Source organism: Tursiops truncatus, chromosome 15, assembly GCF_011762595.2.
Source record: "Tursiops truncatus isolate mTurTru1 chromosome 15, mTurTru1.mat.Y, whole genome shotgun sequence".
Taxonomy (NCBI): domain Eukaryota; kingdom Metazoa; phylum Chordata; class Mammalia; order Artiodactyla; family Delphinidae; genus Tursiops; species Tursiops truncatus.
This window is the reverse complement of record NC_047048.1, coordinates 21437545-21450054: the sequence shown is the minus strand read 5'-3', so window position 1 is coordinate 21450054 and position 12510 is coordinate 21437545. Positions and strand designations below refer to the sequence as shown.

Here is a 12510-nt window from a genome sequence, read left to right as displayed (position 1 = left end):
TACTCAACCCCATGTCCTAAATCTCAAACTCAGTGTGGATCAGAGTGAAATCATCTTTTCCACAAACGTCCTCTTCATCCCGTGTTCCCTCCTAGGGAGACGAGAGGCACTGCCAGCCATCCAGTGGCTCAAGCCCAAAACCTGGTCATCGCTTTCGATGTGTTCTTCTTTTTCATGTCTTCATCATTGAGTTCTGTCAGATCCACCTCCAAAATGTCTCCCTGTGCAACACACTGTCACAACCATGGTACAAGCCACTCTCCTTTGTCCTAGACAACTACAGTAGGCTTTGAATGGAACCTCCTATTCCTACTGCCAGAGGCAACATCCAAAATTGGAACATGCCACCCTCCGGCTTAAAACCTTTCCATGGTTTCGCATGCCCTCAGGGCCAAGTTCAAAGCCTTAACTTGGCATTCATGGCCCTGCTTGCCTAACACTTCAGTCTCATCTCTAGCCATGTCCAGCTGCTCTCTGTCCAGCTGCCCTGAATTACCTTCCCAGCATCTCAAACTCACCAGGCTCTCCTTTGCCTCTAGGATATTCCACATGCTGTTCCCTCTTCCTGGAACTCCCCTCTCCCACCTTCACTAGCTAATCTCTCAATTTCAAGTCCAAGCTAAAAGTCACTTGTTCCGTTGTCCCTGGGTTGGCTTCTGCATTCTGCATGACACTCCTCATAGGTCTAATTAAAGAAATTACAGTGGCTGTGAACTCTGTGAGGCCCAAAACATGCCTCCTGTTTTGCTCTGTAGCCTCAGGTTGATCTTGATTTCTGGCACATAGTAGGCCCTTCATAAATGGTTGTTGAATAAGTAAATAAACAAGCAGGAAGTGGATCAATGAAGCTGGGACCTCAAGGCTGATACACCTGGTGGGGGGCAGGGCTCCTGATACCCCAGACCCTCCATAAAGTCACCTGACACAGTTTCTACCAACAGTGATTTATGGAGTCAGCCTGAGCTCTCTGCTGACACAGAGCGGGCCAGAAAGGGACCCTTCCTAACTGACGTCTTGATTAAAATCACCTCCACCTAATCTTTGTCCTTGGGAGGTAAAGGGGCCCACTCCCAGTGGACTCAGGCCTTGAAGCATTAAATTAAAGGCGCAGACAGACTGTTGAGAGCTTTTCAAGGTATCTCAGGATGCTTTCCCATGGAAATAGGGAGACGTTTTTGTTTCCGTTTTTTAAGGTAGCGGGATTGGTGGGTTTGTGTAGTAGGCTAGGGAGTGAGGTGGATTGTCCTGCAGTTTCCTTCTTTTCCCCTCCCTTCCCCATTCCATTAAAAAAAAAAAAGGCTGAACTGGAAGAAATAACTTTTACAGGTTGAAATTCCTGTGTAAGGAGAAAGTGAATGAAATGAAGGATCCCTCTGAGGATTTTCTACTGTGGGGAAAAAAAAAACGTCAGAAGGCAGAAAAAGTGAAGAGTAATTGGGAGAGGATATGGAAGTTGAAGGACGGAAAAGTGAGACCTCTGAAGGTGTGGCAGCGGTGGGATTCGAACCCACGCCATCGAAATGACTGGAGCCTAAATCCAGCGCCTTAGACCACTCGGCCACGCTACCGCCCAGTCACAATCTTTTCCGTTCATACTATATTAGTCTAGTGACGCGGCGCCTCATGTTCTCTAAGCCCCACCCTCATCGGTTTACGCATGCCCGATATCAGCCTGACGCTTCACGCGCCAGTTACAGCATATTAACCCCCGGCTTCCTCCTGGGCTTTGGAGTCAGAGTGATCTTGTAATCGGCAGTAGTAAGTTCAGTTGGGACGCAGCGTTAAAAAGGAAAACAAAGTTCCCAATCGTTAATATTAATATTCACTCGTCATGTATGTTTGCATTTGATTTTCCACGAGCGTGGCATACTGCCTACGGCCACGTGGGGGCAGTGTCACGCTGCCGCTTGCTCCTGGCTGGGCTGCGGGTCCCGCCGGGTTTGCGCGGAGACGACCGAGTCCCCATCTTGTTTGGAGTCTCTAGCCCTACTTCAGGGAACCTCTGCAGCCTCGGGTGGCCCCATGGCCGGCCCCTGCCACCGCGATGTAAAAATCATGGGTCCAGGAAGGAAAATCATTGAACGTTTTTACAGATCCTTGCCTTATGTAGGCTCCCTCAATCATCACTTGTATCTACTTTTTACAGAGGGGGAAACTGAGGCTCAGACTGGCAAAGTAACTTGTGTTAGCTACCCCCAGGCAGAGCCAGGATTCCCTAGCCTCCCAAAACCCAGTGTTCTTCTATGTAGACTATTTCAGTGTGTTTTAAAATGCAGTAACCCTTTCTGCCTTCGCTGCCTCCATGGCGCCCGTGAAAAAGTTTGTGGCGAAGGGGAGCAAAATAAAAGCAGGTCCCGAATTTTACCCTTGACTGTACCCACCCTATAGAAGATGGAATCATAGATGCTGCCAATTTTGAACAGTTTCTTCAGGAGAGAATCAAAATGAATGGAAAAGCTGGGAATCTTGGTGGAGTGTTGTAACAACCGAAAGAAGCAAAAACAAGATTACTGTAACCTCTGAGGTGCCTTTTTCCAAAAGGTATTCGAAATACCTCACCAAAAAATATTTGAAGAATAATCTACATGATTGGTTACGCGTAGTTGCTAACAGCAAAGAGAGTTACGAATTGCGTTACTTCCAGATTAATCAAGATGAAGAAAAGGATGAAGATGATTAAAACTCGGTTATCTGGAATATGTTGTGTGAGTTCTTGAATAAAACTTGGGAACCAAAATGGTGGTTTTCCTTGTAAAAAAACTAAAATAAAAACAAAATGCAGTAAATTCAGAGCAAATGCATATCAATAAATACATAACAAACTTCCATTTTCTGCCACCGAGAATTAATTGTATTCAGCTCTTCTGAGATATCACCCCCTGCGGCCACAAGAAGGAAGCAGAGATCTCTTTGAGTCATTCCCCCACAAATGAGTCAAAGCATTCTCCAGTAGTTTGCATCATTTGTTAACAGCAACTATAACAGAGAAGAACAAACCTGACTCCATGCTGAATCTATTCCTTTAGCTCTAACCTTTGTGCTCTGTTGCCTGTGCTTAGTCATGCTGGCTCTGCACCTTCTGTGAGAGATTGTTGCCTGTAGTCTGAAACATACAGGATACCCCCTTCTCAAGGCTCTGACCTTTAAACTTAACACTTTTCCGTTCTTATAGAGAGAAAAAGTTGCAGAACAGAAAAGAACATTTGTCTTGTTGGAGGTTTACAGGAACATGGTGACCTGACCTATGTGGACAGCTGCGAGAACAAAGGATTCCAGCACCAAGAAGTTTACAACAACTAACCACACCTCCTCCCCTTTTAATATAAAAGCCTGAGTTCTAACATGGGGAAGATGGTTCTTTGGGACAGCAGTCTACCACCTTCTCACTCTGCTGGCTTTCCAAATAAAGTTGCTATTCCTTGCCCCAATACCTCGTCTCTCAATTTATTGGCCTATCGTGTGACGAGCAGTACAAGCTTGAACTCTAATGTGACCCTTCCCCTCCCAACTCTCTCTGTTTCTAATAATTTAATTCAAGTAAACATTTATCCAACACCTACTAGGCCAGATCAGGCAAAAATCAGGTCTTTCGGGAGAAGCAGAGCTGCTCAGAACTTGCATGACAAAGGTGCTTCACCAGAACAAAAATCCAGTGGAAGTAAGGCCATGAGCTCGTCTGCTCCAGTGAGCAGGCCTGTCTCCCTGCAGACTTCTGCAGTAGTGCTGACTCGGCTTTCCTGGTGATTTATGCCTTAAGGTTGAGGCTGGGAGGGCAGTTCCTATGCAAAACCTAGGCCCAGGCAGGCAAGGGTGGAGAGGCTACAGAAACCAGGGCAACTAGGCTCTGTTTAGTTTTTGTTCTTTTCTTTTTCTTTTTAAGTAACAGTTAAAAATAACTTTTGCTAAAATAATAAATACATGTTCCTTGTTGAAACTCCAAGCTAAGAAAGAAAAGCACAAATAAGAGAATAAAATCACCTTTAATTTCTCCACCCAGTTAAGCTCTGTCAACACTTTGGTAAAGGAAGGTGCTTCTTTGTCTTTTTAGATTTGAAATATAATGTAATGCATGCTCATTGTACATTTTTTTTTCAAATGTCAAACCTTCTGTATAAAGTTAAAGGGAAGTTCTCTTCCTCACCACCTTCCTCCTTCACAGCTGAATCCCACAACTCATTATAATGAGTAACAGTTTAGCTGTATCCTTCCAGATCTTTCCCTATGCAGACGTAGGGGCAACTAGAGGCCCACACATACCCCACCCTAATCCTGGGGTTTGCCTTGTGCAAGAGAAGGAAGAAAGACACTATCCAAAAGACAGAAGAGTGGTCATTTCATTGCTTCTGTGAGTCTTTCTGTAGCTACAGGTGGGTCATTGAATGGCCCTGTGATGGCTTTGTGCCCAGTAGGCCCTGGACCTCCTGAGCCAGGGAGCCAAGGAGGACTTTCAAGGACTTTTTTTTTTTTTTTTAAACATCTTTATTGCAGTATAATTGCTTTACAATAGTGTGTTAGTTTCTGCTCTATAAAAAAGTGAATCAGCTATGCACATACACACGTTCCCATACAAGGACTTCTTTTAAAGCTTCTGCTTAAAGACATCCCACTGTGATTCCCAGGGATCGAGGGGGATGCAGCGGATGAATAGGTGAAACACAGGATTTTTAGGGTAGTGGGACTGCTGTGTATGTTACTGTAACAGTTGATGCATATTATTATAAGTTAGGTCAAACCCACAGAATGTACACCACCAAGAGTGAACTTTTTTTTTTTTTTATTTTGCTGTACGCGGGCCTCTCACTATTGCGGCCTCTCCCGTTGCGGAGCACAGGCTCTGGACGCGCAGGCTCAGCGGCCATGGCTCACGGGCCTAGCCGCTCCGCGGCATGTGGGATCCTCCTGGACCGGGGCACGAACCCGTGTCCGCTGTATCGGCAGGCGGACTCTCAACCACTGCGCCACCAGGGAAGCCCAAGAGTGAACTTTACTATAAACTGTGGACTCTAGGTGATTATGATGTGTCAGTGTAGGTTTGTTAATTGTAACACATGCACTACTCTGGTGGGAGATGTTGATCATGGGGGAGGCTGTTCTTGTGTGGAGGCAGGAAGGATATGGGAAATCTCCAAACCTTCCACTCAACTCTGCTGTGAACCTAAAACTGCCTTAAGCTCCCATGGACACGGCTTCCTGTGGACAGGGAATCTGAGCAGGTAGCACTTGAGAAGCATTTCACTCCCATGGCATATGTGTCTGGAGCAGTTCTCCAACCCTCTCTGAGCCCGCGGAAGGATTGCACCCATCCCTTGAAGCTGGGAGCGGCCACATACCTAGACTGGGCTAGAGCACCATTCCTGGTGACCTCTCTTCTGCTGCCACACCCCGAAGCACCGTGAGGATACCAGGAGCCCTTTTCTGAGGGTAACAGCTTTATCGTGATTTAATTCACATACCATACAAGACACCCCTTTAAAGTGTATAGTTCATTGTTTTTTAGTACCTTCACAGAATTGTGCAGCCCTCCTCACAATCAATTTTAGAATATCTTCATCCCCCCAAAAAGGAATACCATACCTTTAGTAGTCACTCTCCATTACCCCCAGACTCCCTTCCTAGCTGTGGGCCACCACTAATCTACTCTCTGTCTCTAAGGATTTCCCTATTCTGGACATTTCATATAAATGAAATCATATAATCTGCTGCCTTTTGTGTCTGGCTCCTTTCACTTAACATACTGTTTTTAAGGTTTATCCATGTTTTAGCATTTATCAGTGCCTCATTCCTTTTTATTGCTGAGTAATATTCCATTGTATGGGTATAACACATTTTAATTATCCATTTATCAGTTGATGGATATTTGGTTTTTTTTCACCTTTTGCCTATTATGAATAATGCTGCTATGAACATTTGTGCATATGTTTTTGTGCAAACATGTTTTCATTTCTCTTGGATATATACCTGGGAGTGGGATTGCTAGGTTGTATGGTAACCCCATGTTTAAGTTTTTGAGAAACCACCAAACTGTTTTCCATTTTCCATTCCTGTTTGCAGTGTATGAGTGTTCCAATTTCTCCACACTCTTGCCAATACTTGTTATTATCTGACTTTTGATCATAGCCATCCTAGTGGATGTAGTTTTGATTTGCATTTTTCTAATGACTAATAATGTTGAGTATCCTTTCATGTGCTTATTGGCCATTTATATATCTTCTTTGGAGAACTGTCTGTTCAAATCTTTAGCCCATTTTGAAATTGAGTTATCTTTTTATTATTTGAGTTATAAGAGCTCTCTATATTTTGTAAATATTAAAATGGAAAAGAATGTGAGAAAGAATATATATATACATCTTTGCTGCACACCCGAAACTAACACAACTGTTACAGAAAGTGCACACAAAGTGATTCAGTTATACATATACATATATATTATTTTTCTGATTCTTTTCCATTATAGGTTATTACAAGGTGCTGAATAGAGTTCTGTGTGCTATACAGTAGGTCCTTGCTGTTTATCTATTTTATATATAGTAGTGTGTATCTTTTAATCCCAAATTCCTAATTTTTCCCTTCCCCCCCTTTCCCCTTTGGTAACCTTAAGTTTGTTTTCTATGTCTGTGAGTATATTTCTGTTTTGTAAATAAGTTCATTTCTATCATTTCTTTTTACATTCCACATATAAGTGATATCATATGATGTTTGTCTTTGTCTGACTTCCTTCACTTAGTATTATAATCTCTAGGTCCATCCATATTACTGCAAATGGTGTTATTTCATTATTTTTTATGGCTGAGTAATATTCCATTATATATATACACACACACACACACATATATGCATATATGTATACCGCATCTTCTTTATCCATTCATCTGCTGATAGACATTTAGGTTGCTTCCAAGAGACTCTCTTTTTAAATGGTTTCTATAAAAGAACCAGATTAGTATCTCATTGGCTTGGCTTTGGTTACATACTCATCCCAGCACCAATGAATGGGGCAAAAGGGATGGAATATGCTGATTGGCCAGGTGTAATCATATGTCCAATCTTAGAGCAGGAAGAGTGTGGAGGGCAGTTTTCATGAATTGAGAATAGGGTGGACTGGCTCCTTGAAGACAAATCAAGATGCTTATGCACGGAAGAGATTAAAGAGGAAAAGAGAAGCTAAATAACTTGCGCAGGGTCACAGAGCTGTAAGTAGAACAGTCGTTTTTTTTTTTTTTTTTTGTCTGGCTTTGGGCTTGGACAGACTAGCTCAGACTCTTTGTCCTTGCCCAACTTTCCCACGGTCAAAATTTCAGGTGCAATTTTGTTTTTTGCCAAAAGCCAGAGGAGTTTTCTCAAGGTGACTAAAGGAGCCAATACTTCAAACCAAAATGATTATATCTTCTAGATCTTGTATTGATATTTTCTGAAACTTGTAGTACAGAGGCCAAAAAGTTAAAACACTCAATGATGGGTTTCAGGACTATTTCTTTTTTTCATTCCCCTCACCACCTTATGAGATGCTGCCTGAATGTCACCCACTCCCCAAGCCTCATAAACTTGAACCTTCTCCCTGCAGGGGCCGTTGCAGCTGGCAAGCTGAAGGACTTCACTCTCCCAACGGGATCTGAATTTTTAGGGGCCACAAAAACTGAAGAGGCAAGGCTTATAGACAGGACATTAAAGGGGTCAGTATATACCTAGACCTGGGTCAAATTCTGCAACTTACTACGTAAACTTGGGAGAGTCACTTAACCGGCCTCCTTCTTTCTGTGTATGAAGTGAGGAGAGTAAGAGGGTTGGGATGAGAATTAAAAGAGATAATGTCTGTAAAGCAGTTACCACAGTACCTGACACAAAATAAATGCCCCGTAAATATCAGCTTTTACCACAACCCCAAAAAGGCTCATCAAAGAAGGCATTACAAGTGACAGGTCGCCCTTGACCACAGGGGTGGTCAACATGTTTACAACCTAGTGTTGAGTAGAAAGGAGAAATAGATGAGTCCACTCTTGTTAGGAAAAATGTATGTATTCCCATATGCATACCCAGATAACCGTGTCTGTCTCTGGCCTTCCTGCACACACCTGTTTCTCTGTGTTTGCCTGGGGCTCACCTGGACACTCAGCCCTCCCTCCAGTTCCATGGGAGAACTTGGTCACATACACCATTCCAGTCCAAGGAGGCTTTGACTGAAGAACTCTTTGGGGCAGAGGTAAGTGGTTAGGTCACAAACCCCACCACGAACTATTTAAACAGCCCCCACTAGACATCGCCCTACTGGAAGCCTTTCCTTTCTTCATCCTTCCCACAGGCCCTGGCAGCCCCTGCCTGGCTCCTGCACTCCTCTCACCTGCGGGGGTCCTTCAAATTCCTCTCCCCTTTTTTACTACACAGAGTGACTCAGCAGACCCCAAACCAGCAGGAGCCCTGTAATATGGATAGATGCCCTTTGCCAAGAGGAAGTAGCCACCTTGTAAATCTTCTGGGCAAGCGTATCTCTATAAGCCTCAGTTTTATGATCTGCGAAGTAGCGGTACTAGCGTTGGTGTGAAGATGGAATGCGATAAATAGCTTGATAAATATTACTGTTATTACTTATATCTTTTATTTATTTATTTTTTGGCCACACCGCACTGACTGCCAGGTAAGTCCCTTACTTTTATTTCTAAAATAAGAGTTGTGAAATTTTTAAAATTTCACTAGAAAAAATATCTGGAAGAATATACTATGAACATGTTCACAGTAGTTATCATTAGTTTTATTTCCTTTTCTTCTTTATACCTTCCATATTTAGTCATTCATTTTACAGGTATTTATTAAAGCACTTACTATGTGCCAGGCTGTGCGCTGAGTTAGGAATACAGCAACGTATTACACAAATAAGAATTGCCACAGTCATAAGTGCCTGTTTTCACAAAGCAGAAATCCGGAGGGAAAAAAAAAAGCAATTTCTGATAAAAATATTGCAAGGTTATGCATAGAGACGTACAATGAGATCCGATCACTACTGATTTTGGAAAGGACTCGAATACAGGAACTAGGCGGGCATCGGAGGGAGAATGGGAAGGTGCGGTGGGCGAGGGACGGGTTAGCTGCCCCCTTTTAAATTACCCGCTGGGAGGGCGCCCCCTTCGCTGGTAGGTGCCAGGCCGGCCCCACGCGTTAGATCCGGACGCTGTGTATTCAGCCGGCTGGGGAGTCGCAGACGCAGCGCCGGGAGATCCAAGCGGCGGCTGCAGGAGCGGTGATAGTCATTGCCCGCGGCCACGTGAGCGCCGCGCCGGGCTTACGCCCGCCCGCGGCTCCGCCCCTGCCCGCAGTCTCCTGCCCCAGCCACAGCCCCAGCTCGGCGAGTGTCCGGATACGCCGTCCGAACGCCGCGCGCTGCAGCTGCCCCAGGCCAGCCGACGGTCGCCGGCGCCCTTGCCCTTGGAACGCGCCCCCAGCGCCCCGGAATCGTTCTAGCGGCTCCGTGCGCCCCTCGCGCCCCGGGATCGTTCCGGCGGCCGCCCCTGCCTCCCCGGAGCGCCAGCCCGCGCTCCCCGCTCGCCGCTCCCCGGCACTCTCGGGGGGCCCGCCCGCCCTGCACCCTGGAGCACCGGGCCTCGAGCCTCTGCCAGCTCCTCTGGATCCTCGCGGCCGTGGGCAGCGGCTGCCGTGCCTCTCCGCCCGAGACAGGTAGGTAGGGCGGCGGTTGGCCTGGGGGGCCGGGATCCGGCGCTGCAAGCCTGTGCTCCCCGGTGCAGCCGGCGCCCGGAGCGCGGAGAGTCTGGGGCTTAAAAGTGGGGCCGCAGGCGGAAGGAGAGCGTGGGGGTTAAGCTCCTCGGGTTTCAGTGTTTGCTTCTGTAAAATGGGGGAGTCGTGGCGAATATCGGCAGTGTCTATTGGTAAAATACTTGGCACGTGACGGTCGGGGAGAGGCAGCTTGGGGCCTCCGCCCGCGGCTCCCGGAGGCCCGCAGAGGGTGGGGGCAGCGCTGCCTTTCTTCCCCTGCAGGGCCGGCATCCCCCACCCCGGCCCCTGAACGAGAGGCCCAAGTTCCGGGAACCTCGAGGACCGTGTAGACGCGCCCTTGCTGCATTGTTGACTGCAGGAGTTCGGGTGTTGGCAGGCTCCGTGGACCTGTGCGCCAAGGGGCCGGGCGTTAATATGCGTGTGGCGGGGCTGGGGCCTACCGGGTGAGTCCCGGCCTAGATTCGCCGCACCCGCCTGGGGGATTGCGGGAAAGCGGCCCAGCTGCGCCCCGCGTGAGACAGATGGGCTGCTGGCAGGGGGGCGCTGCTCCGTCTGCCTTGTGGGGACGCTCTATGGGAGCCTGACTTCTGGGTCCTCGGCCCTGGAAGCTGCCTGCCTTGGGGCAGCTCAGCCAGGAAATTGTCTACCCCTCTGATTTTACAGAGGAGGAGACAGATCCAGAGTGGTCTACCGGCAGATACTAATAAGCAAGATGGACTAAGTTTGGGACTACGGAGCAAGCAGGTGGAGCTGATAATGCCCACTCGGGGGTGGGGGGTGGGGGGGGGACGGAGGGTTATTGGAGAAGGCTTCCTGGAGGAGGTGATGGAAAGGATGCCAGTGGTAGGAGGTAGGGTTTAGGAGATAGAGTTTGGCAGGCGTCATCCTTCTCTGTGGCCTCCACAGCGCCTTACGGTCATTGTTTGGTCGATGCATTTATTCAGCAAATACAATAAAGCTGCTTGATGATGGGAAATTAGATGTAACATGGTGGAGATTGCCATCCTCCCTCCTCTCCTGTTCTTAAAGAGGGTGTGTCGGCTGGGATCCCAAGTTCTTATCTTTTGCAGGGGGCGGGGAAGCAGGAAGTCAGGGCCTGACCATCCCTTGAAATAGTTTCAGTTTACATATGATCACTTGTGTATGTTCTGTGATTTGCGGTGGGTGGGTATTGTGTGTGTGTGTGTGTGTGCGCTTTTGGTGACAGAACAGTACTTTCTGGCCGACTACTAAGGATATATCACTGATATGATTTTAAAACATTTTTAATGAATTATGTGGCAGAGATGGCTGTTGGTCACCCATGTCCTCTTCTTGGGGTATCACCTGGATATATTTCCTGGGCTCCCTTACAGTTTGGTGGGCCACATGACTGAGTTTTGGCTGATGGAATGTGAGCAGAGAGAGTGTGTGCCCCCGTCAAGCTTGGACCCTAAAAACCTCCCCACTTTCCTCATTTACCAGCAGAGTTGAGAGGACTCTGAGGGCCTGGAGAAGGGCAGAGCCACAAGCTGGAAGGAGCCTGGGCCTCTGAATGACTGTGGAGCAGAGCCTCTCCTTTCCCCCTCTCTGGTGGTCTGTGGCTGTCCACTGAAGAGTATGGGGCTCCAGGAAGCTCTTCGGAAGGTCTTTGGGTATGAAAGAGGCTGGCTGGCTGTGGCCTTCCCCTCAGGGTGATCTAACTGGGCTGTTCCACAGGCGAAGGGTATCTTTAGGCCTTTTTTCTCACACTGGTCAGATTCCCCAAAGAAGTCTTGTCCAGTCTTTGGCAGGATTGGCATCCAGTTGCCAGGACACTGAGAGCAGCGTGGAAGAAAGCTGAGGGTCACCAGCAGAAACTTGGATTTGTTCAAGCTCATTCTCTAGGATTTACTCTTTCTGGCCCTGTTCCTAAAGCTGATACAGGAAAAGTTGATGATCGGGACTGCATTCAAAGTAATAGTGGCTGGCTGGACTGATTAAAAAATAAACATTTCTGTGTTGGGGAGATCAGTTTTGCTGACCAAGAAACTGCAGACTTAATCCCCGTGAACTGAGAATGTTCTAGAAGAAAGTGGTTATAGTGACCACCACAGGATAAAAGTAGCTTGGATTAAACTCTTGCAGGCAAGGCTGATGGGCACAAGAAGAAGGCTTCAAATGAAGGAAGGAGTGAGTCACTAACAGGCTGATGACGAAGTAGAAGATGACATTCTCTGGGTCCCCAAAGTCCCAGGGCTGTGGAACACCCAGAGAAACATTTCAGAGGGCTGGAAAGTCAGAGGGCAGCCATTGTTCCGTTCTCCAGCTGTGATGCTTTCTGGACCTGGCAAGGACCCCACAGGCTGTGGCTGAAAGGCAGGAGGCTCAGCTGGAGAACGTTCTGTCCGCCATTGGTTCTTGAACTTTAGTGAACATTGGTACCACCTGGAGGGCTTGTTTAACCATGGCTTGCTGGGCCCACCCCCGGAGTTTTCTTTAGCAGGACTGGAGTGAGGCCCCAGAATTTGCACCTGTGACAAGTTTTCAGGTGAGGCTGCTCCTGCTGCTAGTGGTCCAAGGATCACACTTTAAAAGTGGTTTAGCAGGGCTTCCTTGGTGGCGCAGTGGTTGAGAGTCCGCCTGCCGATGCAGGGGACGCGGGTTCGTGCCCCGGTCTGGGAGGATCCCACATGTTGCGGAGCGGCTGGGCCCGTGAGCCATGGTTGCTGAGCCTGCGCGTCCGGAGCCTGTGCTCCGCAGCGGGAGAGGCCACAGCAGTGAGAGGCCCGCGTACTGAAAAAAAAAAAAAAAAACCCCAAAAAAAGTGGT

General features: G+C 47.5%; 2 protein-coding genes, 1 non-coding gene and 1 pseudogene across 4 annotated transcripts in view; 3 read left to right on the top strand and 1 right to left on the bottom strand.

Annotated features, from left to right (window-relative positions):
- The window catches only part of SDR42E2 (short chain dehydrogenase/reductase family 42E, member 2), a 29335-nt gene extending 25913 nt beyond the window's left edge, over positions 1–3422 (top strand). Inside the window, exon 13 of the mRNA XM_033840325.2 lies at positions 3173–3422. The gene's annotated coding sequence lies outside the window, so the exon portion shown is untranslated. The remainder of the gene's footprint in view (positions 1–3172) is intronic.
- TRNAL-UAG (transfer RNA leucine (anticodon UAG)) lies at positions 1487–1568 on the bottom strand. Its single transcript has one exon. It is a non-coding gene; the product is annotated as a tRNA-Leu (tRNA).
- Positions 2303–3109, top strand: LOC101334695 (large ribosomal subunit protein eL22 pseudogene; annotated as a pseudogene).
- Positions 3423–9312: 5890 nt separating the features above from the next.
- Positions 9313–12510, top strand: part of EEF2K (eukaryotic elongation factor 2 kinase) — a 63441-nt gene continuing 60243 nt past the window's right edge. Inside the window, exon 1 of one of the 2 annotated variants that reach the window (XR_012326081.1) lies at positions 9313–9663. The gene's annotated coding sequence lies outside the window, so the exon portion shown is untranslated. The remainder of the gene's footprint in view (positions 9664–12510) is intronic. The other variant, XM_033840278.2, reaches the window with a different exon arrangement.